We start from the raw sequence: 24,772 nt of genomic DNA on the forward strand, positions 1-24,772 counted from the left end.
CCAGCCACGTAGTATATTGACAAGTGACGTAGTATACAGCAGAGAGCCACGTAGTATATTGCACAGCCACGTAGTATATTGCCCAGCCACGTATGTCACATGTTAAAAAAATAAAAAAAACATATACTCACCTTCCGCAGGCGCGTTGTAGTTCTGTCGCCTGTGTGGGGTGCAGGTGGCAGCTTCCAGTCCCTGGGTGTGATGACGTCGCGGTCACGTGACGTCATGGCAGGTCCTTCTCGCGCAGGCGCGCAGGACCTGTGATGACGTCGCGGTCACATGACCGTGACGTCACGGCAGGTCCTTCTAGCGCAGGCGCGCAGGACTTGTGATGACGTCGCAGTCACATGACCATTATGTCATGGCAGGTCCTTCTCCCAGACCATCCTTGCCACCGGAACGTGCCACTTGCATGGACCGGCCGGAGCATCGCGAGGAGCTGGAAAGGCGGCGGAAGGTGAGAATATAATGAGTTTTTATTATTTTTAACATTAGATGTTTTTACTATTGACGCTGCATAGGCTGCGTCAATAGTAAAAACTTGGTCACACAGGGTTAATAGCGGCGGTAACGGAGTGTGTTACCCGCGGCATAACGCGGTCCGTTACCGCCGGCATTAACCCTGTGTGAGCGGTGACCGGAGGGGTGTATGCGGGCGCCGGGCACTGAGTGCGGGGAGTAAGGAGCGGCCATTTTCTTCCGGACTGTGCGCGTCGCTGATTGGTAGTGGCAGTGGTCGTGGGCGTTTTGCCACGACCAATCAGCGACTTGGATTCCATGACAGAGGCCGCGACCAATGAATATCCGTGACAGAAAGAAAGACAGAAGGACAGAAAGACGGAAATGACCCTTAGACAATTATATAGTAGATACAGTATAGATCAAAAGTTTGGACACACCTTCTCATTTAAAGATTCTTCTGTATTTTCATGATTATGAAAATTGTACATTCACACTGAAGGCATCAAAACTATGAATTAACACATGTGGAATTATATACTTAACAAAAAAGTGTGAAACAACTGAAATTATGTCTTATATTCTAGGTTCTTCAAAGTAGCCACCTTTTGCTTTGATGACTGCTTTGCACACTCTTGCATTCTCTTGATGAGGTTCAATTTGTCCGAAGGCAGAGACAGTGATGCCAGTGCTAATTGGGCGCCGGGCATCATGTGTCAATCCACCACATCACAGCCCCAGGACCGCAAATGACGGAACAGAGCCAACACGGGAGGAGATATCAGCTTTATTCTTTTATAGGGGCAGAACATTTAGTTTAAGAAAACTTGTTCTAGTAGTGGAGAACCCCTTTAAGGAAAAAAAAAAAATGTGCCATTGCACTTATTTTTGGGAATTTTTCCCTCATTTTCCAATACACTATACGGTAAAATTAATGGGGTCGTTGAAAAGGTCAACTCAAAAACAAAAACCCTCACACAGCCATACTGACGGAAAAAAAAAAGGTTATGGATCTGGGAAGTAGGGGAAAAAGGAATGGAAATGGCCGCGTCATGAAGGGGTTAACGAGGTGTCTGGTACAAAAAAATTTTTTTATAAGAGCTCAGACATTAAAGGAAAAAAAAAAAATCAATACTTGCCCTCAAGATCCTCTCCAACTCCAGTCCCAATGCTTACCCAGATCCCACTAATCTCAGATTCTAGGTACTCAGAAATGGCTAGAAATGACCTCACAGTTCATGGACGGCTGAAGCAGGTCCATCAAGTTCAACTTTTGATACAGTCGCCATCAGTAGATATAATTTATAACCCACAACGACATTTGTTGTAGTGAGGGAAGCATTTTTACATGATGATATAGTGTCCTCCATCACTACCTCTTGCGATCGGGCATTTCACAGTCTGACTACTCTGGTCCCTCACAGATTTGCAGGGCAATTCAGGCCCGCCGGTCACGTAATACAAAACAAAAACGCATTTATCTGCTTTGAAGATTATTTTCAGTGCAACAAAAAGGATATGGATTTGTGATTGGTTCAAAAATATGTTTGGGGGCCAATATGACCTTCAAAAAGGGTTAAAGAGGACCCTTCACTAAATGCATCATGTCGAAATCAGCACACAATATAATAGTGGCTGCAGAGCAGAATAAACCATGGGTACTGGAACCTAACTGGAAAAAAAAATAATAATTAAGTCCAAGTGATATCATGCTGTTTTCACTAAAAGCGAGAACTTTCTCTCCCGGGAACTTTCGCTCCCTTCTTATATTCAAATGTATTCGAGTCTTTGAACACTAACGCCACGACAGAAGCAGTGCAGCGCTCATCGGTCCCAACCCAGACATGCAGCAGCGTGAGGAGTTCAGCACTCTGGTAACGTCATCACACTGCTGCCAGCACCGAAGTGCCGCGGATGAGACAGCGCTGCAAATTGGAAGCGCTCCATCAAGAAGCCGAAGATTAAATGCATTATAATTGTAGATGGTGGGTGGCGAAGAGGTTAATGTTACTGTGAGAGCATATAATGAGGGGGTGGTGGCATAGTTTTGAGAGAAGTGGCGGGGGGTACTTTATTCAGAGGGGAAGTGTGCTGGGGATATTTTACAAAAGCGCAGTGTGTATGTGCGTGGGGTGGGATTGCAGTGGAACAAAGTGGATACTTAGGCTATGTGCACACGATGTGGAAAACGCTGCGGATCCGCAGCATTTTCGCAGCTGCGGGTCCGCAGCAGCATCCCATGAGTTTACATTACAATGTATAAACATAAGGATGAATGACCTCGGGGAGATCAAAACATCCAACACCGGAGACACCATCACATGTTTCTCAACGCAGTGATCCAGAACACTGCCCCCATCCCCTAAGGGAAATATGCAAATGCATGTAGAAAAGCCGCGGAGACACCATCACGTGTTTCTCAACGCAAGCAATGAAGAGCCAGGTCTTTCACCGGGAAGGAACCACGGGAAGGGCAGCATCCAAGAAAGGAAAACCACCTATGCCAAAACATGGTATCCATCCACAGACAGCTGTTTCGGGGTATTTGCCCCTCATCAGTGTGGAGTAGGAAACTGGCTATTAGGAGCAGTGCCTAGTGAAAAGGCTATAAACATAAGGATGAATGACCTCGGGGAGATCAAAACATCCAACACCGCGGAGACACCATCACGTGTTTCTCAACGCAAGCAATGAATAGTCAGGTCTTTCACCAGGAAGGAACAACCACGGGAAGGGCCGCATCCAATAAAGGAAAACCACCTATGGATGATTTGATCTCCCCGAGGTCATTCATCCTTATGTTTATAGTCTTTTTACTAGGCACTGCTCCTAATAGCCAGTTTCCTACTCCACACTGATGAGGGGCAAATACCATCAGTGCACTATGCATAGTTCTGCTCCCTTCATTTTATCTCCACCAAATCACTTAAAAGACTTTAAATATCCACCAATGGTACAATCTGATCTTTTAAGCTACAGGTAATAGATCTACATTTATGTGCTGTGTAATGTATGGTGACGGTATATTTAAACAGTACTCAGGCTGGCAGAAGAACCTGAGGACTGTCATGTCAAGAGACTCTGTGAGCTGTGACGTCATGAGACCCTGTGGGCTGTAATGTTATGAGACCTTTTGGAACAGTGTTCATTTGACATCACAGGTCCTTCTGCACTTCTATCCATGGAGACCGTTTAGATATACATAATGACTCAGGAGTGTGGCTCTGGCACCCCCGCCTCTCTCTCTGATGCAGATTAAAGGCAATGACAGGATATACGAGAATAGGGAAGGGGAAGTCTCTCTCTAGGATATTGCTGATTGGGTAACATCATACTGGGAGAAGAAGTACACATTCCCAGTGAAAACGCTCCTAAAACCCATTTGGAGAGAGATATACAGGTGCCTCTCACAAAATTAGAATATCATCAAAAAGTTAATTTGTTTATATATAGTCATTACAAACAGAGTGATGTATTTCAAGTGTTTATTTCTGTTAATGTTGATGATTATGGATTACAGCAAATGAAAACCCAAAAGTCATTATCTCAGTAAGGCTACTTTCACACTAGCGTTAACTGCAATCCGTCACAATGCGTCGTTTTGCAGAAAAAACGCATCCTGCAAAAGTGCTTGCAGGATGCGTTTTTTCTCCATTGGCTAACATTACGCGACGCATTGCGACGGATTGACACACGTCGCAACCGTCGTGCGACGTGTTGTGGCGGACCGTAGGCACCAAAAAACGCTACATGTAACGTTTTTTGCCGCCGACGGTCCGCTTTTTCCAACCGCGCATGCGCGGCCGGAACTCCGCCCCCACCTCCCCGCACCTCACAATGGTGGCGGCGGATGCGCTGGAAAAATGCATCCGCTGCCCCCGTTGTGCTGCGCAGAGAACGCTAGCGTCGGTAACCTCGACCCGACGCACCGCGACGGGCCGAGCCCGACGCTAGTGTGAAAGTAGCCTAAATTAGAATACTTTATAACACCAGCTTGAAAAATGATTTTAAAATCTGAAATGTTGGCCTACTGAAATGTATGTTCAGTAAATGCACTCAATACTTGGTCGGGGCTCCTTTTGCATCAATTATTGCATCAATGCAGCGTGGCATGGAGGCGATCAGCCTGTGGCACTGCTGAGGGGTTATGGAAGCCCAGGTTGCTTTGATAGCAGCCTTCAGCTCATCTGCATTGTTGGGTCTGGTGTCTCATCTTCCTCTTGACAATACCCTATAGATTCTCTATGAGGATAAGGTCAGGCGAGTTTGCTGGCCAATCAAGCACAATGATACTGTTTTTAAACCAGGTATTGGTACTTTTGGCAGTGTGGACAGGTGCCAAGTCCTGCTGGAGAATTAAATTTCCATCTCCAAAAAGCTTGTCGGCAGAGGGAAGCATGAAGTGCTCTAAAATTTCCTGGTAGACAGCTGCGCTGACTTTGGTCTTGATAAAACACAGTGGACCTACACCAGCAGATGACATGGCTCCACATACAATCACTGACTGGAAGCTTCACACTAGACCTCAAGCAGCTTGGATTGTGGCCTCTCCCCTCTTCCTCCAGACTTTGGGACCTTGATTTCCAAATTAAATGCAAATTTATCTTTCATCTGAAAACAACACCTTGGACCACTGAGCAACAGTCCAGTTCTTTTTGTCCTTGGCACAGGTAAGATGCTTATAGCGTTGTCTATTGGTCATGAGTGGCTTGACAAAAGGAATGCGACACTTGTAGCTCATGTCCTGGATACGTATGTGTGTGGTGGCTCTTGAAGCAATGACTCCAGCAGCAGTCCACTCCTTGTGAATCTCCCCCAAATTTTGGAATGGTATTTTGGTTATCTTGGTTTCTTGTGCACCTTTTTCTACCACTTTTTCCTTCCACTCAACTTTCCATTAATATGCTTGGATACAGCACTCTGTGAACAGCCAGCTTCTTTAGCAATGACCTTTTGTGGCTTACCCTCCGGGTGGAGTGTGTCAATGACTGCCTTCTGGACATCTGTCAAGTCAGCAGTCTTCCCTATGATTGTGGAGCCTACTGAAACAGACTTAAGGCCCCGTCTCACATAGCGATTTACCAACGATCACGACCAGCGATACGACCTGGCCGTGATCGTTGGTAAGTCGTTGTGTGGTCGCTGGGGAGCTGTCACACAGACAGCTCTCTCCAGCGACCAACGATCAGGGGAACGACTTCGGCATCGTTGAAACTGTCTTCAACGATGCCGAAGTCCCCCTGCAGCACCCGGGTAACCAGGGTAAACATCGGGTTACTAAGCGCAGGGCCGCGCTTAGAAACCCGATGTTTACCCTGGTTACCAAAAAAAACAAACAGTACATACTCACCACCTGATGTCCGTCAGGTCCCTTGCTGTCTGCTTCCTGCTCTGACTGAGCCGCCGTACAGTGAGAGCAGAGCGCAGCACTCAGAGCAGGAAGCAGACGGCAAGGGACCTGACGGACATCAGGTGGTGAGTATGTACTGTTTGGTGTTTTTTACATTTACGCTGGTAACCAGGGTGTAAACATCGGGTTACTAAGCGCGGCCCTGCGCTTAGTAACCCGATATTTACCCTGGTTACCAGTGAAGACATCGCTGGATCGGTGTCACACACACCGATTCAGCGATGTCAGCGGGACCTCAACGACCAAAAAACGGTCCAGGCCATTCCGACACGACCAGCGATCTCACAGCAGGGGCCTGATCGCTGGTACGTGTCACACATAGCGAGATCGCTACTGAGGTCGCTGTTGCGTCACAAAACTTGTGACTCAGCAGCGATCTCGCTAGCGATCTCGCTAGCGATCTCGCTAGCGATCTCGCTATGTGAGACGGGGCCTTAAGGGACCTTTTTAAACGCTTAGGAAGCCTTTGCAGGTGTGTTTTTTTGTTAATTATTCTAAATTACTGAGATAATGACTTTTGGGTTTTACTTGGCTGTAAGCCATAATCGTCAACATTAACAGAAATAAACATTTGAAATAGATCACTCTGTTTGTATTGACTATATAATATTTGGAGATTCACTTTTTGTATTGAAGAACTGAAATCGAATATCATTAAAAAATTAATCTAATTTTGTGACAAGCACCTGTAGATACATACACACACACATTAGGTACAAATACTTATTTTACTAATATTTCCGCAACAGAGCAGTGAAATTAAAAACGATAAAGCAAATCTGCAGCCACACTATTACATTGGGTGCACAGGTCATTGTGAAACATTTTGCAAAAGTTCCTCTTTAAAGTAGAAATGTTTGAGGAGAGAATTTTAAGAGTTTTTGAAGTTTCTTACAACCTATGCATTTTGCACCTTTCTCGAAAACCATCCTTCATGGGATTTTGGGTGACGTCACTGAATACAAACTAATACTGTAAAACCTTAAGTTATTTGTATTTCTTTTAATGGGAAAATGGTATGCACTTAAAAAATAAAATTTTTAAATTGCTGAATTACTAAATTTTAGATAAAAATCCAAACCAGTTTCAGCCTTTAGAAAGGTCACATTGTACACGGTTATCACAGGGAATAGTTAGTCTATTCGTGTCATAGGCGGAGATGTTACACTCCAGGAAATTCAGTGCTTGGCACATTCTCTCCATCTATGGAAAAAAAGCACGGCACGCCTGTAGGATGCTCATGTACACAGTGTATATACTCTGTGGCTTTGGATTCTTGAACGCCTGGCATAGTTCTTCATATATGGCCATGTTTAGGTGGAATACCTGGCTCGCCATCATCATTTCCAAGCGACCATGTAAACGTTGATAAAACAACAATAGTGGTAGGTTTTAAAAACAAATCTCAATTCATCTGGGTTTAATAGCGAAAGAGGCAAATACACAAGAGAGGAGTCTTTCAATGACTGGATTATGTAATAAGACCTACACACGTATTATGCACAGAAGAGAATGAATGGATAGATCATAAATCTGGGCAGCTTGAAAGCCAGTTTACTTGTTTATAAACAAAGTGGGTTTGATAAATGTTAGAAAGAAACTTTGTGAAGAAAGTATTTGAACGATCAGACCTTTGTAAAAAAGTGGCAACGCTTCTAAACTCACAAAACAATTAAAGAAAAAAAAATTACTGCACATCCAACTACTTACAAGAAACCTTGGCTGAGAAAAAACATTTTTCAAAAATGATCATGATGTTCTTAGTACCCATTTTAATAAAAGTATGTAAGCCCACTTGGCGCTTCTCAGTGACCTCTTAAGTGGGCCGAGTACACACTTATGCAATAGATGAACTGTGTACCTAGTGTTCAGAAAAGTAGGTCTTTGCGTGCAGTCCGTTTATGTCTACAGGGGAGTTAGAATTATGACGAATTCACGGCTCTCCTGGGATAGGTGCTCAAGTAGGGTGCAACAGCGGTAATATACAAGAGAAAAAAAAAACTTGGCGCTCAAATTGTAGTTGAACAGTGATATACATACATACATACATACATACATATACATGCATACACTGTTCAGCTATAATTTGAGCACCAAGTTTATTATGTTATACAGGGGAGATAGGGATCAGATGTGACTATTCCTACGTTTTTCTCAGATTTACCAATCAGTATGGATCAGCAACATGCAGCACTCCAGCCACCCACAAACTGGCTGGTGACCGTTGCTGTAGATTGCTTGATGCAAGTACTAGCAATGCAGCAATTCTCATTAATACTATGCACACAGATGTACCGTAAGTGCCGAACTATCCGCTTATCTTATGCTGCCGTTTGAGTTATCAGGAATTCAGTTTGGCCAGGTCTTACAGCCTTTGAGTGCTAGCGAGAGTATACAATTTGTTCAAAATGTGTACTAAAAACCATTAAGCAGAAAAATTATAAAGCTTAGCAATAAATATAAGCAATCCAATTTGTGATGCCGGATGTTCAGATGGTTCCTTTATGGCAGCTGGTTTTCTGATTTGCAGTATGGTCACTTCTGGCATTTACTAGGCAACGCAAAATCATAAGGTCTTGTGTAGCCTAGTCACAAGACTACATGACGTTCCTCGCACTACTCAATGTCTAGGACACGATCCTTGGGTCTTTGTAAGAGCTAAAGGTAACGTGAAGACCCGCAGCCAAGGAGGATCGGACCGAATACCTGACCAGGGCAGCGTGAACAGAATTACTCCTTTCCAAATCACCTTACAAAGTTAAATGTTACATCTATGTCTGTTTTTTTCCCTTCCCTCACCTCTATAAATATATTTGGTCATAAGCCATTAGGCTTCATTGAATGCACAGGTCAACGATTAGCCAAACGTGAATTGTAGGAATGAACAATCATTTCCCATTCTAAGGACGGGGTCACACTTGCGAGTTCAATGCGAGAAACTCGCTCGAGTCTCTCGCATCAATATCCGGCACTGCTGCCGGCACTCGGGACCGGAGCATGCGGCTGGATGTATTTCTATGCAGATGGACGCTACTGTCCCGAGTGCCGGCGGCAGTGTCGGGACTTGATGCGAGAGATTCACACGAGTTTCTCACATTGAACTCGCAAGTGTGAACCAGGCCTAAGACGCCCACTTGCAGACACATTTGTCGGATGAGAATAACTTATAAGTGGGTCTTAAAATTGTTGGTCAGTAGCACGTCAGCTCTCAGAATTTGGTATATCAGGTCAGGGAGTCAAAAGATCAGTGTAACATGGAAAAAAAAAAATTATATATACAGTGGGGGAAAAAGTATTTAGTCAGCCACCAATTGTGCACGTTCTCCCACTTAAATAGATGAGAGAGGCCTGTAATTGACATCATAGGTAGACCACAACTATGAGAGTCAAAATTGAGATAACAAATCACCTAGTCTGATTTGGCAAAATTTATTTTACATATGTAAGGGGGGCCAGAGTGGTAGTCATGGCGAGGGGCTTCTCTATTTCCCTCACACCCCTGCGCCCCGCTGCATTTATAAAAGTTCTTTCTCTGGCGTGCTGAGTTTGCAATGTATTTCACCCACCTGTGGGTCAGCATTCTCCTCAGACTGCAAAGTCCCGATTTGTCTCAGAAACACGCAATTACTCTCAAAGTCCAGATTCATTTCCAACAGAACTTTACTTAACTCCTTCAGTTGCATTACAGACACCGTCCATCAGTCTTCACATATCACAGATGTTTCACCTTCTAAGCTGTCCCTGGTCTTTCCTGACAACTCGTCATCTGGTACCGTGATCTCCATTCCTGCAGTTTTCTGGATTGTCTGCCTAGCTGGTCCCCAGTGCTTCCCGTCCACTTTCCCTTTCCTTGGGCGAAATTACAGGATTATGCTTCTAATCCTTATCGGACCGTAGGTCCCGGACGTCACAGGAGTTCCCAAAGACTTAACCGCTGACCACTCCTACTGCCCAGATCACACCAGTCACAAAGATGGACGTGTCACCTTTATAATCTTCTCTGTTCACTGTCCTATTCACAACTGCAATCCTTCTAGAACAATTCCTCTCACTCTGCTCTAGCTCCTCCCACTAACTGAAAATTACCTCAGGAAGGCCCTCTCCCTGCCACTACACTGGCTCCGCCCCTTTCTCAAGCGTCACTCCTCTGACTGAAACCAGTTCTCAACACAATCTAATCTCCTACTCTACAGTGCCCCCCAGTGTTCAAACCCGCAACTACACTGCCATAACCCTTACCAATGCTGACCTACCACTGCCACTGACTGTCCCTATTCCTGCCCCTAACACACATATATCAGAACAAGGTCAGCCATTATAATATTAAACAGTGTCAACTATCAAAAACTACACAGGGCACCCAGCAAACACAAAACATACCCAGTTTCATTGGGTAGGCATGCACAGGAATGCAGGTCTCAAACCAGCCGCACACACACCCCCTTACACTTATTATGGTGGAAAACAACTATTTGGTCACCTAAAAACATGCAAGATTTCTGGCTCTCACAAACCTGTAACTTCTTCTTTAAGAGGCTCCTCTGTCCTCCACTCATTATCTGTAGTAATGGAACCTGTTTGAACTTGTTTTCAGTATAAAAGACACCTGTCCACAACCTCAGTCACACTCCAAACTCCACTATTGTGAAGACCACAGAGCTGTCGAAGGACATCAGAAACAAAATTGAAGCCCTGCACCAGGCTGGGAAGACTGAATCTGTAATAGGCAAGCAGCTTGGTGTGAAATCAACTGTGGGAGCAATAATAAGAAAATGGAAGACATACAACACCACTGATAATCTCCCTCGATCTGGAGCTCCTCGCAAGATCTCACCCCGTGGTGATCACAAGAACGGTGAGCAAAAATCCCTGAACCACACGGGGGGGACCTAGTGAATAACCTGCATAGAACTGGGACCACTGTAACAAAGGCTACCATCAGTAACACACTATGCCGCCAGGGATTCAGATCCTGCAGTGCCAGACGTGTCCCCCTGCTTAAGCCATTACCTGTCCGGGCCTGTCTGATGTTTGCTAGAGAGCATTTAGATTATCCAGAAGAGTACTGGGAGAATGTCATATAATCTGATGAAACCAAAGTAGAACTGTTTCGTAGAAACAAAGCTCATCGTGTTTGTAGGAGACAGAAAGCTAAATTGCATCCAAAGAACACCATACCTACTGTGAAGCATGGGGTGGCAACATCATGCTTTGGGGTGGTTTCTCTGCAAAGGGACCAGGACAACTGATTCGTGTACATGAAAGAAAGAATGTGGCCATGTATCATGAGATTTTGAGTGCAAACCTCCTTCCACCAGCAAGGGCATTGAAGATGAAACGTGGATGGGTCTTTCAGCATGATAATGATCCCAAGCACACCGCCAGGGCAACGAAACAGTGGCTTTGTAAGAAGCATATGAAGGTCCTGGAGTGGCCTAGCCAGTCTCCAGATGTCATCCCCATAGAAACCTTTGGAGGGAGTTGAAAGTCTATGCTGCCCAGCGACAGGCCTAAAACATCACTGCTCTAGAGGAGATCTGCATGGAGGAATGGGCCAACATACCACCAACAGTGTGTGCCAACCTTGTGAAGACTTACAGAAAACGTTTGACCTCTGTCATTGCCAACAAAGGATATATAACTAAATATTGAGCTGAACTTTTGTTAATGACCAAATACTTATTTTCCACCATAACTTGCAAAATAAATCTTGCCAAATTAGACAAGGTGACTTTCTGGATTTGTTTTCTCATTTTGACTCTCATAGTTGTGGTCTACCTATGATGTCAATTACAGGCCTCATCTTTTTAAAGTGGGAGAACTTGCACAATTGGTGGCTGACTGAAAACTTCTTTTCCCCACTGTAACATTGTTTGGGTTTTTTTTTGCTTTGTGTATCTTGTCACTGTGTAGTGTAGCACACGTTTGACGGATGATGTATAGGAATTATCAGGAGACAATAGGGGCAGTCAACGACAAATGGGGTGAACTCTGAAAACATGACCTGTTGGTGGCTCTTGAGGACCGGAGTTGGGGAACATTACTCTAAGGCTACTTTCACACTAGCGTCGTGCACTGCACGTCGCTATGCGTCGTTTTGCAGAAAAAACGCATCCTGCAACAGTGCTTGCAGGATGCATTTTTTCTCCATAGACTTTTATTAGCGACGCAGTGCGACGCATTGCCACACGTCGCAACCGTCGTGCGACGGTTGCGTCGGACCGTCGCCACCAAAAAAACGTTGCTTGTAACGTTTTTTGGTGCGTCGTCTGCAGCATTTCCGACTGCGCATGCGCGGCCGGAACTCCGCCCCCCCGCACCTCACAATGGGGCAGCGGATGCGTTGGAAAACAGCATCCGCTGCCCCCGTTGTGCAGCGCATTCACAGCTAGCGTTGGTGCGCCGCAACGTCGCATAGCGACGTGCAGTGCACGACACTAGTGTGAAAGTAGCCTAAGGGTATTTGAACACAGGAAGTGAGCTTAAAAAAAAATTAAAAAAACTCTTCCAGAATGTTTTGAGCCAAAGCACTATAAGTTTAAAATGACTGTAAGTCCCCTTGTTGCCCATGGCATTAGTGACGGCAATGGTCAAGTTATTTACCTACGTGACTGGTTCATCGGCTCTGCGCACATTCGGGCAGAAAAATCTCTTGTATTTTGCACACGCAAAATGGACAGAGCTGGGAGACAGCCAGGGAAGCACTTGCATGGGTAAATTAGGTCACTGCTGCCATCTGGATTTGTATGGACAGGGAGAAGGATGAGTCCAATGTTTGCCTTCCTACTCCCAGGCAGTGATTTACATTTGATACATGATAAGCAAAGACCATCAGCAAATATCTGTACTCCTGTGTACTAACGCAATAAATTCCAAAAGTTGGGTTCTTCTTTGAAAAGTTTGTAGTTGATGTTTATCAGAGCTCACAGTTGCCTTCCACAGTTTACAGCACATCTGAGACACATTAAAGAGAATTAAAGCACTTACCTAAATTGTGTTGCTTTCCTCAGCGCAGGTTATATAAAGGAACGATCCATAAAGCGCTATTAAGAAAAGAATGTTGATGTGAGACTTAAAAAAGCAGCAGTCAGATGTCACAAAGCCGACATTCACCATATCCCTTCTATTTGGATAAGGCTCCTCCATATGCATTGTGTCTGAATCAAGGCTCATCAAATAAATATTATGAAAACAGATCTCAGCTAAATGGTATGCTGCACGAGAAAAATAGAAAAGTACTGTATGTAAAATGGAATAACCGGCGCATTAAAAATAAACCATTTTAGATCAGAAAATTGACGTTCCGCTAACAGAAGGAAAACCTTAGACGGCCTATGAGTGGATATAAAGAACACTGTATACATGAAAGAACGAAAAGAACGGAGTGCGAGCTGGAAAAGGCGCCCAACACATGGATAGACCCGCTTTTTAGGGAACCCCTTAGGATAATTATTATTAACATTAATAGAATGGCTGCATAGATCTTAGAACAATAAAAACGATACACATTGTTTTTATTCCTACTTGCTAGCACCGAGCAACAAAACTTTAAAGCTACATGAAAATTAGCCCGGAAGGGCACTGGGGGGGGAATCAATGCACTAAGTGTATAAACACACCCCAATGTCCGTCCAGACTAATTGGGGGCTAGGAGCTCCCTTATGCCGCATTCACACATCCACGTGTCAAGGTCTAAGTACAGACCATGATACACAGACTGGACATGGGTCTCCAAAACTGAAATTAACAGCATTATATATGCCTACAATGCTATTAAGTCTGGTTTGGGAGATTCGTAGCCAGCCTGTGTGTCGTGGTCCGGTCTCAGACCATCACACATGGATGTGTGAATACAGCATTAAACTCATTTTGGAAACGAGAAACTTGCTGTGAATACTTTAGGTTGGGGTTTGGCCCAAAAAGCCTCAATACTAAACTCAGCTTTCAATATCACCAAATACAGCTTAAAGGGTTATTCCTATTTTAGACATTTATGGTACATCCACAAGATAGATGTCTAAGACCTCCAAAATGGGCCAGAAAGTCCCCCAATACTCCAAACTACAATCCCGCCTGGTTAGGAGGCTGCAGTGATTCAGAAGGTGGACACGCATGCGCAGTTATCTTCATTTACTTTAATCAGAATTTAGAAAGCAACGGAGCGAGCATGCTCAGCAGACTTCAGACTCCCCATAGAAGTGAATGGACAAAGCCACACATGCATGTCAACTTACAGTGAGCTCCTCTCCAGGCGGTGTGAGTAGGAGGATTTCAGCTTTAAAGATAGGTGTGTCCCCTTTGGATATACCATAAAAGCCTATGCTGGGAATAATCCTTTGAGCCCCTTGCACTTGATGCTTAGGCCAAGTTCACATGTCCAGTAACCATCAGTTGGAATGGATCCAGCAGCAATATTTAACATATATTACTGGACATATGAGCTTTCAAGTGCCATAATGATCCATTTGAAACTAATTCAGTAAGAAAAAAAATATATACAGTATATATTTTCAAACTGGGAGAAAAACGGATGGCTAATTAACGGATCCATTTTCCATTGACTTCAATCTTAAAAAACGGATCCAGTTGAAAGCAGTTTTATTCAGGTGGATAAAAGTTACTGCTGCTGGATCTGTTCGAACGGATGATTACTGGATATGTGAATTCGCCCTTCATCGAGCAGCTCTACTTCATAACTTATTATTATCAGTTATGGTGCAGTCAGACGAACGTATAAATCGGACCGAGACCAGAACGAGGTGGACGGACTGGCCGGCACCTCATCCCAGTGTGACAGCTTCATATATTTCTATTCAGCTGTCACAATTGGCTAGGGGAAGAAGTGGCCAGTCCGTGCACTGCGTTCCAGCCTCAGTCCGATATATACGGCCATGTGTCTGCACCCTTAAAGAGTGCAGTAAGAAGCAGACCTATGGCTGACCTCCAAGACACAAGGACTATTTTTTTTTTTTTTAATTCCCCCCCCCCCCCAACTCATCTTTTTGTTTTAATTGCAAAACATCTAAATTATATTTTCAAATATAAATATACACATCGTCAGATAGCTCCTCTGTACAGCATCTAGTGTGTAGAGAAGGGGAAAAAAAAGCTCCACATGGATATCATCCTTTCAACCCAGGATCCCAGTGCTGCAAAATGCCAACTACTGAGCCGCCATGTTGCTGAGGAGCAATTCCATAAGATAAATGAAAGGTTCCCCAAACTTTAATACAGGGAATTAATAATAAAAAAATAAAAGATGTTCACATCTTTCACACAAGCAGGAAGATTCTCTTTGTTTCCATTCTCGACACGGCGAGACGTATTTTATGATCTGCTCACAAGAGAATTACACCTCCTGCTGTGTATCAGATGAAGAGGGCTTTATTTCTGCGCTAAGGATTTCTCCCAAAAAAATAATACAGGACAAACAAATTACTACAAGGAAAGAAGAACAATCAATATAATAAATAAGAAACAGCGGCTGTATACAAGAGAGGCAGATTAACGGGCTGATGAGCAGGCGTTCATAAAGAGGCTATCCCACAAACAACAAGATTCCCTTATATACAAGATGGGTGACACCAATGGGATCATTGGTGTCACACCACTGGGACCTTAAAACAAGTGCCCTAATCCAATGTGAATGGAGTGGTAGTGCACATTTGAGAACATGGCTTCCATAAACCGTGGTCAAGTGTATACACTACCAGCTTATGTACAGAGAACACTGGACCGTAAGAGTATGTGCACACGTTGCGGATTTACTGTGGATCCGCAGCGTTTTTTCCACACAGAAACGCTGCAGAACCGCAAGTGATTTACAGTACAATGTAAATCAATGGGAAAATAAAAAATGCTGTGCTAATGGTGCAGAAAATTCCGAACAGAATGCGCAGCGGATTAAAAAAAGGGCCACGTCAATTCTTTGTGTGTTTCTGCAGCGTTTCTGCACCCATTCCACTATAGGAAAACGCAGGGGTAAAAATGCATGAAATCCGCACAGAATCCGAAGTAAACATGCCAAAAACCGCATAAAAACGCGCAGATTCTGACCTGCATTTTCTGCCAAGAGATGCAGAATCCGCACAGAAAATTCCACAGGCAAATCCGCAACATGTGTTTATTGCCTTGCGCAGGCGTGTACTCCGGAGGAAAGAGAATGAACTTCAATCCAATATTGCGGCCAGCATGCAGCCAGCGGGTAAGGAAAGGGTGAATCAAACACCCGAAAACCCCGCCCATATGACCCAAAACTGGTCCCGCCAAATTCAGGTGACAGGTTCCCTTTAGGCTGTGTGCACACGTAGCATATTTTTCGCGTTTTTTTCGCTATAAAAACGCTATAAAACCGCGAAAAAAACGCTTACATTAAGCATCCTATGTAATAGAATGCAAGCCCCCCCGCTCAAACAATAAAATATAGCGGGGGTCCCATGTCCACATAGGCCTAATTCATTCAATTTGGCATTGTTTTTCAGGGTCAAGTTAAGGTCAGCACATATCACGTTTATTTATGTAAAAGCAGCCAGATCTGGTTCTGGCTGGCTTTTTGCCCGCCTAAAATTTGAAATGTTGATTGGTTGCCAATCAGTTGCTGGGCAGATTTTATTATTATATATACCTGTGCACCGGCGCTAGATACTCAGTTCGCCGGTGCATGAAGAAAAGAAGATACCTCGTTGAAGATGGAAAAGCTCCTGCAGGAACTGCTATCAAGAGCCGGCGAGAAAGACGGGGAGGATTGGCTGAGGAGCTGCTTAGCTGTAAAACCTACGTTAGCAGCCTCCGAAGCCATCGCTCCTCCGGCTGTTCCGGAGATTCCGACGCCAGATGCAGGGCAGGAAATGGGAGCTCCGGCCGCTGTGAGCTCTCCATCGAGGACCAGAAGACAGAAGAAGGTTTCTTCAGCGGCTCCGTCTCCCGCGGCATCCAGGCTCGGAGTGTCGGCGGTGAACAGGAAGTCCGGCCGACGCTGCACGTCAAAGTCCCGCAGCCCTCCACGAGACTTCGGGAGTCGTCATCCGGGTGAGCCGTCCACGTCATCAGGAGCGGCCGGAAGAGCCAGGAAGGGCACCGGCCGTAAAAGCGCCACGGTGCCCCTCTCAGCTGGCGCCCGGTCTGCTCCTGCAGCTGCTGTACGGAGCTCAAGGCCCGCTCCACCCCCCTTATCATCTGAGGAAGAAGAGGATCGCGATCCAGGATCTGCCAGGCAGCTGAGCTCGCCCCGTCCCGTGGGCTGGAGCTCAGGCTGTGAAGAAGGAGGAAGACCGGACGACCGATCAGCGAGGGGTGAGATTTATAATGCCCCCTTGTCTGTCCCTCAGAACCATTTAAGGGATTTGATTAAATCAGTGGTAGCCGAAGCATTATGTGAGGCTAGTAATTCTTCCCGGGCAGCAGCTTCTCCTGCTATTTTTCGCTCAGAATCTGCTGCCCCTGTTGTACCTCCTTTGAATCCGTTCAAGGAGGCTTTAACTTGTGAGCTGTCCCCGCTGGGATTCCATTTGAGCCCCTCAGTTAAGGAGCTCATTTGGAACAATCAATTTGTCGATCTATTTTCATTATTACCCAGTAGGGATCACCCCCATAAATCTGAGAAAAAAGATGACAAATCTGATAATGATGATGCTAAGCGTAATATTAGGTCTTTTAATAACTGGGTCCAAGCGTTCGCCATCTATGCTTCCGTGTTGGGAGAGAAATCTCCTAACCTTTGTAGTAGTCTCTTCCAACACGTTGATATCATTTTGGAAGCTTATAGAAATTTTGGCGGCTCCGCTTGGCTCAGTTATGATGAGGCCTTTAGACACAAGCTGTCAGTTCATCCCGAACTTAAATGGGGATCCAAAGACATTGGATTATGGATCAATCTCATGCTTCCTATGAGGACTAATGTTGCTAGGCAGTCTTCTTTTTCTGCTACCAAAAAAGGTGTTTGTTTTGCTTATAATGATTCATCCTGTAAATGGAACAATAGCTGCCGTTTTCGGCACGAATGTTCCTTTTGTGGGAACCCCCACCCAATGTCCAAATGCTTTAAAAAGCAGGCTGCCCAGCAATCCTCTAAAGAAGCAATTTCTAAGGGCTCAATCGCCAGTGAAGCTGGAAAGAATGGCCCACTGGCTAAACAAATACCCAGACAGGGAGATCAGTAGTTTATTATATAATGGCTTTTCTCTAGGTTTTCGTGTTCCTCACTTTAAAGGCTCTGGGTGTGTTTTAGTTAAAAACCTACCATCCATTAACGACTTCCCTGATGTTGCTAGGGAAAAAATTTTTTCGGAATTAGAGCTAGGCAGGGTTGCGGGCCCCTTTTTGTCTCCCCCATTTTTAAATTTTCGGTTATCCCCTTTGGGTATCGTTCCCAAAAAGGAGTCGGGTTCTTTCCGGATGATTCATCACCTATCTTATCCGGTCGGTCAATCACTGAATGATGAGGTGGACAAGTCATTGTGTTCTGTCACCTACTCATCCTTTGATATCGCTCTGGATTTGCTTAGGAAATTCGGCCCTAACTGCCTTATGTCCAAATCAGACATCAAATCTGCCTTCAGACTTCTTCCAGTGCACCCGGAGGGGTTTAATTCGTTGGGTTTTCATTTTGATAACTTCTTCTTTTTTGACAAATGCCTTCCGATGGGTTTTTCCCTGTCATGTTTTTATTTTGAGAATTTTTCTCGTTTTTTACATTGGGTTTTAGAATACAGTGGTTGCGAGGCGGGTATTTTACACTATTTAGATGATTTCCTTTTTGTTGGCCCTTCCCATTCTTTGGCTTGTGAAAATGCTCTTTCTAGGTTTTTGGAATTGTGCACATATTTTGGAATCCCAATCGCCCACGAGAAAACCGTACCCCCTTGTAGTTGTATTGAATTTTTGGGTATCACTATTGACTCAGTTAAAATGGAAACTTTGTTGCCCCGTGAGAAAATTGTCAAGCTTCGTGGTTCACTGGAGAACTTAATAACAAAGGACAAGATTACGCTGAAGGAGCTTCAGTCCCTACTGGGCCTGTTGAATTTTTCTTTAAGAGTTTTTCCGATTGGCAGGGTTTTTTCCAGGTCACTTTATGATGCAACTAAAGGGCATTCTTCTCCCAATTCCCATATCAGACTATGTTCTGAAGTGAAGGAGGACGCCAGAATCTGGCTAGCATTTTTAGAGGGCTTTAATGGTAAATCAATAATCCAATCCCCTTTTATTTCCTCTGATTCTATTCCCCTCGTTTTTTCGGTAGATTCCAATATGGGTTTGGCATGTCTTTTCCAAACTCATTGGGTATCCCGGGAATGGCCTGCTAGTTGGGTTGCTAGGAATTTAAACAAGAACCCGTTTATTGCTGAACTGTTATCAATCCTTCTGTGTATTTGCCTATGGGGCCATGAGTTAAGAAATTTTAGGGTCATATTACATTCCATGAATCCAACAGTGAATTTTTCTATCAATACTCTATCTTCCAAGAACACGATTGCTGCAAAAATTCTCAGAAAATTGGTTTTGGAGTGCTTAAAATGCAATATTTGGTTAAAAGCAGCTTTGGGAGATAGTAAAGTTAGTTATTTGACTGATCTTATATTACATCGTCAGTGGCTTGATTTTTATCTACAGGTCCCAATGGCAGACAAAGAAGCGTACGATTTCCCCCTTTCAATTCAGGACCTGATTCCAATTTAATTTCTTATTTTATTCAGAATTCTTTATCAGTAAGATCATGGGCTGATTACTCAGTCGCATGGAAGAAATGGGTCGATTTTTCTGTGCTTTTCGGTTTTAACCCCTATGTTTCTGACCCGAATTCAGCTTTGAATTTCGCTGAGTCTTTGGTCAAGCAAGGTTTATCTTTTTCCACAATAGCAAAAAGCTTTGCGGGTGTCTCTTTCTTTTTGAAAATGAATGGCGGTACTGCTTTAACAGATTTCTTTTTGGTTAAGCAATTTTTGAAGGGCCTGAAAAGGGAGAGGTTTTGTCCAGATTTGAGGTGCCCTATTTCTATTTCTCTGTTGATCGATATTTGTTCCGCTCTCAGGCATGTTTGTAGCAATATGGAGGAAGCGCTTCTGTTTAATTCAATATTTTCTATCTCCTTTTTTGGGGCGCTAAGGGTCAGCGAGGTAGTCTCAGTTAAGAAGGCTGTTTCGTCCGGACTTATGCTTTCGGACGTCAGAATTTTTCAACACTTTCTTCTCTTGTTTATCAGGAAGTCTAAAACAGATCAATTAGGGCGAGGATCTGAGCTAAGATTGAATTCATTTCCTGAGTCTAGGATTTGCCCTGTGAATAATCTGTCCAAGTGGATTTTGTTCAGGCCTTCTGTTGAAGGCTCCCTATTTGTTCATAGAGATTCTTCCCCGGTGACGGTTTTTCAATTTAATTTTATTTTAAAAAAGTGCTTGGCATTTTTGGGAAAAAGCCATCTGAAAATCACTTCCCATTCTTTCAGAATAGGCGCGGCTACAGAAGCATCGAGGGCTGGCCTATCTGACAATAGAATAAAAAGATTGGGAAGATGGGAATCTAATAGATTCAAAATTTATGTTCGTCCGGATTTATATCCTGATTAATTGTTATTTCTTTTATATTCTACAGTTGTATGGATCGTTGGGCATTCATTTGTCTTCTGGGCTCAGAAGAGGGCCAGCCTTCGATCATATTCTGAGAACCTATCGTTCCATTCTTCTAAAGTACAAGTGTTTTGGCACGGTATTCGCGGCCTGAATTGGCCCTCTTTAGTTTCTGAAGTAGAAAGTTGTTTAGAGAATTTCCCTTATCCTGATCTAATTATAGTGCACCTCGCCGGGAATGATTTGGGAAGAATCAACACTTTGAATCTTCTGGCCATTATGCGGTCAGATTTTACTTATTTAAGGCAAACTTTTCCTCTATCCGGTGTTGTTTTTTCTGAAGTCATCCCCAGGCGTGCTTGGCACTGTAATGAACTTTCATTTTTGGATAAGATCAGGAAGAGGGTTAATTTTTCTATGAAGAAGTTTTTACCTCTTATCTCTGGGTTTTCATTTAGACATTCAGATTTAGAAGGTTTTTTGCCAGGGATGTTCAGAGATGATTTAATTCATTTGTCCGAAATTGGACTTGATATATTTAATCTTAATATGGGCAATATAATTGAAAAATGGCTGTGTGGTTTGGGGGGGGCCTCGGTCCTTTGAACCTTGGCCTTTTGGGAAAAAATCACTCAATTTTGAGTGGATTTGGTTTATGGAAGTTTATGGACATTTTGGACTTATGAACTTTTGGATATTATTTATTGGTTATTTATTCAATTTATTTGGATTTTGTAACCCAAAATAAAACCTCACGGCCATTTATTCCAAACATTAAAGGTGTCTTGTGTTTTATTTTATATTTATAGTTATAGGCCTTATGGGGACATGCAAGCCCCCCCGCTCAAACAATAAAATATAGCGGGGGTCCCATGTCCACATAGGCCTAATTCATTCAATTTGGCATTGTTTTTCAGGGTCAAGTTAAGGTCAGCACATATCACGTTTATTTATGTAAAAGCAGCCAGATCTGGTTCTGGCTGGCTTTTTGCCCGCCTAAAATTTGAAATGTTGATTGGTTGCCAATCAGTTGCTGGGCAGATTTTATTATTATATATACCTGTGCACCGGCGCTAGATACTCAGTTCGCCGGTGCATGAAGAAAAGAAGATCCCGCCCTCCCTCCCTTTATGTTAGCATTCACCTGTCGTTTGGTTTTATTTGTGGGAAAAAATCACTCAATTTTGAGTGGATTTGGTTTATGGAAGTTTATGGACATTTTGGACTTATGAACTTTTGGATATTATTTATTGGTTATTTATTCAATTTATTTGGATTTTGTAACCCAAAATAAAACCTCACGGCCATTTATTCCAAACATTAAAGGTGTCTTGTGTTTTATTTTATATTTATAGTTATAGGCCTTATGGGGACATGCATTCCGCATTTTTTGTGCACATGCTGCATTTTTTTCTGAGCGGAATCGCATTCCAGAAAAAAACGCAGCATGTTCATTAAAATTGCGGAATCGCGGCGATTCTGCACACATAGGAATGCATTGATCTGCTTACTTCCCGCATGGGGCTGTGCACACCATGCGGGAAGTAAGCAGATTATGTGCGGTTGGTACTCAGGGTGGAGGAGAGGAGACTCTCCTCCACGGACTGGGCACCATATAATTGGTAAAAAATAAAGAATTAAAACAAAAAATAGTCCTATACTCACCCTCTGATGGCCCCCGAAGTGTTCCCGCCTCTCCGGTGCATGATCTCTCTTCCGTTCCTATAGATGATGTGGTTCAGGAATTGTGATGACGTCACTGTCTTGTGATTGGTCGCGTGACCGCTCATGTGACTCACGCGACCAATCACAAGACAGTGACGTCATCGCAGGCTCTTCACTGCACTCCAGCTATAGGAACGGACACCGCTGAGGTCTGCAGGTGAGTATAACCATGTTTTTTATTTTTTTTATAAATTTTAAACATTCTATCTTTTACTATTGATGCTGCATAGGCTGCATCTATAGTAAAAAGTTGGTCACACTTGTCAAACACTATGTTTGACAAGTGTGACCAACCTGTCAGTCAGTTTTCCAAGCGATGCTACAGATCGCTTGGAAAACTAGCATTCTGCAAGCTAATTATGCTTGCAAAACGCTAGTTTTCTGAGGGTATATGCATGCTAATTCTGCATGCGATATACCCGCGGCAGGAGGCGCAGAATTGCCGCGGAAATTTCCGTGGCAATTCTGCAACGTGTGAACTTAGCCTTAAGGTTTCAAAAAGTCGTTTTGGGTTGTTGTATAGTGAGGTGATGAGGGTGGTGAAGTAGGATTGTTTGGCCAGATAAAAGGCAGAGTTATAGGTTTTGAGCATGAACTTATAGTGGATGAAGTCTTCTGCTGAGAGATTTTCTCCACTGCCGCTCTGCACACCTTGAACAACGCTGAAGAAAGCGTGTTTGCATAGTGTGCCAGGGCTGCCGTTGTCTGTGTCGGGTCTTTCTGCGTGTAGAAGGTGCTGCTTCATCTAGGGCATTCTTCAGTGTATTATTGAAGTGTGACAATGCTAAGTCTGGACAGGAGAGGGAGGAGATGGGGGCTAAAGATGTGTGGAGATTGTCCATAAGCTGCTGGGTATTAATGGAACGTATATTCCGATAAGTGGTGTAAGTGGGGGTGTCCCGAGTGAGGAGACAATTCTTGACAGAGAAGGAAAGAAGGTTGTGGTCCGAAAGCGGGAGAGGGGAGTTAATAAAGTCGTGCAGCGATCCGGGACGGGAGAAAACCAGGTCCAGAGTATTCCCGTCCTCATGCAACTAAGACGTATTAACCAGATAAAACATATACTGGTAAAAGTGGTAGCCTAGTAAGGTAGATTATAACAATTATTAATTTATGACTTATAGGATTTTTTGTAGCCCTAAAGAAATACAGACTGTCTCTATATACCGTATTTTACGCTTTGTAAGACGCACTTTATTTCCCCCAAATTTGGGGGGGAAATGTGGGTGCGTCTAACAAAGCGGATATACCGCTTACCATTACAGGCTGGGATGAGGGGGTGTCCGCCGCTGCTACCGCCCGCCGCCGCTGTCGCCCGCCGCTGCTGTCACCCGCCGCCACTGCCGGGGTTGTCCGCTGCTGCCCCGGGTGATGCTGGAGGCTCCGGTGCTGCGGGGGGCTCTGGCGACATTTTGTGAAAGACCAGAGCCCCCAGCAGTTCGTCCATGCGTTCTAGTATGACTAACTCCTGGAAAATGGCCGCCGGAATCTCGGGAGATGAGATTTCAGCACTGAGATCTCATCTCTCGAGATTCCGGCGGCCATTTTCCCGGAGTCAGTCATACAGGAACGCATGGACGAACTGCTGGGGGCTCTGGTCTTTCACAAAATGTTGCCAGAGCCCCCCGCAGCACCGGAGACAGCCCTGGAGACAGCCCTGCAGCACCAGAGCCCCCTGCAGCACCAGAGCCCCCTGCAGCACCAGAGCCCCCTGCAGCACCAGAGCCCCCTGCAGCACCAGAGCCCCCTGCAGCACCACAGCCCCCTGCAGCACCACAGCCCCCTGCAGCACCACAGCCCCCTGCAGCACCCCTCATCCCAGCCTGCAGCACAGCAGCCCCCATGCAGCACCGAAGCCCCCCTGCAGACCCCATCATCCCAGCCTGCAGCAATGCTCCACTCCTGCCTCCAGCAACGACCCTGGGACCCTGATCCACCGCAGCCACAACCCCTGGTAAGCAATAAGACGCATGGATTATAAGAAGCCCCCTCAATTTATTAAAAAAAGTTTTTTCCTATTTTTCTCCTCAAAATTTGGGGTGCGTCTTATAATCCGGAGCGTCTTACAAAGCGAAAAATACGGTATATTTTTTCTGTTTTGTTCTTTTATGCACTTCTGCACCTTTAGGTAACGTTCACATTAGCGTTCGGCGCCGCAGCGTCGCCGCATGCGTCATGCGCCCCTATATTTAACATGGGGGCGCATGGACATGCGTTGTGCTGCGTTTTGCGACGCATGCGTTTTTTTGGCCGCAAGCGTTGGGCGCAGAAAATGCAGCAAGTTGCATTTTTTTTGCGTCCAACTTTCGGCAAAAAAGGACGCATGCGTCGCAAAACGCAGCGTTTTAGCGTGCGTTTTGTTGCGTTTTTGTTTGCGTTGTGCGTTGCGTCGCCGACGCTGTGGCGCACAACGCAAATGTGAACGTAGCCTTACTGAGTGGTTACTTGGAATTGTTTTTATTCTGAAACTTATTAAAAGTTATATTTTAGCAAGGGTTTCTTTCTCTAGTAAGAAGTTCTTTTCACCCTTCAATAATTTATGTAAGATACGGTAACTCCATCTGACTTTATCCTTATTACTCTGCTTTTGGGGGGAGGTGATGTGATCAAAATA

The 24,772-nt window shown here is 44.4% G+C and overlaps 1 protein-coding gene across 2 annotated transcripts in view; it reads right to left on the bottom strand.

Annotated features, from left to right (window-relative positions):
- TRIQK (triple QxxK/R motif containing) overlaps positions 1-24,772 on the bottom strand; it is a 167,902-nt gene that overhangs the window by 128,602 nt on the left and 14,528 nt on the right. The window contains exon 2 of one of the 2 annotated variants that reach the window (XM_077270844.1): positions 12,857-12,912. The exons of the other annotated variant lie outside the window; for it this stretch is intronic. The gene's annotated coding sequence lies outside the window, so the exon portion shown is untranslated. The remainder of the gene's footprint in view (positions 1-12,856; positions 12,913-24,772) is intronic. 2 annotated transcript variants of the gene reach the window in all.

This window comes from Ranitomeya variabilis, chromosome 6, assembly GCF_051348905.1.
Source record: "Ranitomeya variabilis isolate aRanVar5 chromosome 6, aRanVar5.hap1, whole genome shotgun sequence".
Lineage (NCBI taxonomy): Eukaryota > Metazoa > Chordata > Amphibia > Anura > Dendrobatidae > Ranitomeya > Ranitomeya variabilis.